Source organism: Chlorocebus sabaeus, chromosome 6 (assembly GCF_047675955.1).
Source record: "Chlorocebus sabaeus isolate Y175 chromosome 6, mChlSab1.0.hap1, whole genome shotgun sequence".
Taxonomy (NCBI): domain Eukaryota; kingdom Metazoa; phylum Chordata; class Mammalia; order Primates; family Cercopithecidae; genus Chlorocebus; species Chlorocebus sabaeus.
Genome location: NC_132909.1, coordinates 45,455,214 through 45,456,779, shown reverse-complemented (window position 1 = coordinate 45,456,779; position 1,566 = coordinate 45,455,214).

The following is a 1,566-nucleotide window of genomic DNA, read 5'->3' as shown; positions in this document are numbered from 1 at the left end:
TAGGCTTCTTTAGCTGTCTTCCTTTTACCCTGGACGGGATGTAGATGTTAATTCTGGAACAATTGCAGCTACAAGAATTTGTCATCCTGCCCCTTTTGAGAAAACCATTGTTTGCCCTTGGGTCTAAATCCTTCCAGATGGGATGGGATGTATCTTGTCACCCCTTTTTCTTACTTAACATGAAAAGACCTTTCCTCGTCAAGTCCACAGAGTGTAAATTTGTTTTTACTTTTTTTTTTTTTTTTTTTTGAGACGGTGTCTCACTCTGTCGCCCAGGCTTGAGTGTAGTTGTGCAATCTTGGCTCACTGCAACCTCCACCTCCTGGGTTCAAGTGATTCTCCTGCCTCGGCCTCCTGAGTAGCTGGGATGACAGGCAAAGTGCCACCATGACCGGCTAATTTCTTGTTTTTTTTTTAGTAGAGATGGGGCTTCACTATGTTGACCAGACTGGTCTCGAACTCCTGACCTCAAGTGATCTGCCTGTCTCAGCCTCTCAAAATGCTGGGATTACAGGCGTGAGCCACCGCACCTGGCCTGTATCATTCTTAAAAATTAAGTTTTAGCCGGGTATGATAGCTCACTGGTAATCCCAGCACTTTGGGAAGTTGAAGGGGGAGGATTACTTGAGCCTACCAGGAGTTTGAGAAGAGTGTGGGTAACATAGGGAGACTCCATCTCTACAAAAAATTTAAAAGTTAACTGGGCGTGGTTGAGTGCACTTGTAGTCCCAGCTACTTTGGAGGCTGAGGCAGGAGGATCAGTTGAGCCCAGGAGGTTGAGGCTGCAGTGAGTCATGATCATGCCACTGCACTCTAGCTTAAGCCACAGAGTAAGACCCTCTCTGTGAAAAAAAAAAAAAAAAAAAAAAAAGTTCAGATGTATTTTTTAAAGTTTTTATTGTTTTTAAAAATAGAGGCACGGTCTTGCTATGTTGCACCACTGCACTCCAGCCCGGGCGACAAAGCCAGACTCCGTCTCAAAAAAAAAAAAAAAAGTGTGATACTAAGTCAATCAATTTGAAAATACGGCACTAGAGTATTGGAAAACAATCCCTTGGTAGCATTTCCATTAAAACACAGCCCTTGTCTCTGGAAGAGCTTGTGCTCAGAACGGTCCATTATCATGCCCTAGCTCCATTTTCACGCCAACCCTGTAGGGTCTCTATGATCTCATTTTATAGATGGACAGACTGAGGCTCACACACAGTAAGCCCAGGGCGGGGACTGGATGTGACGCCAGGTCTGTGGACGTCATGACCTTTATTCTCCACAACCCTCAATGACATCCCTGTGAGGTCCAAAACCAGGATGGCAAAACCCACGTTGCAGCAGAGGAAACTGAGGCTAAGGTCTCTTGGGTCCCAAACCAGGTCCTAAGTAGCCAAGTCCGCCTGGTGGCACAGCCCAGGTTTTATACATGGGGAAGTTGGGCGGCGCATCAGGCGGAGGTCTCGGTGGTACGACGCACCTGGAGAAAGCGCGGGTTCCTAACCCTAACGCTACCCCTAACCTCCCTTCCACGCGCTCCAAGCGCTCTGTGCCTTTAACGTGGGTGCGGGGGCGGGG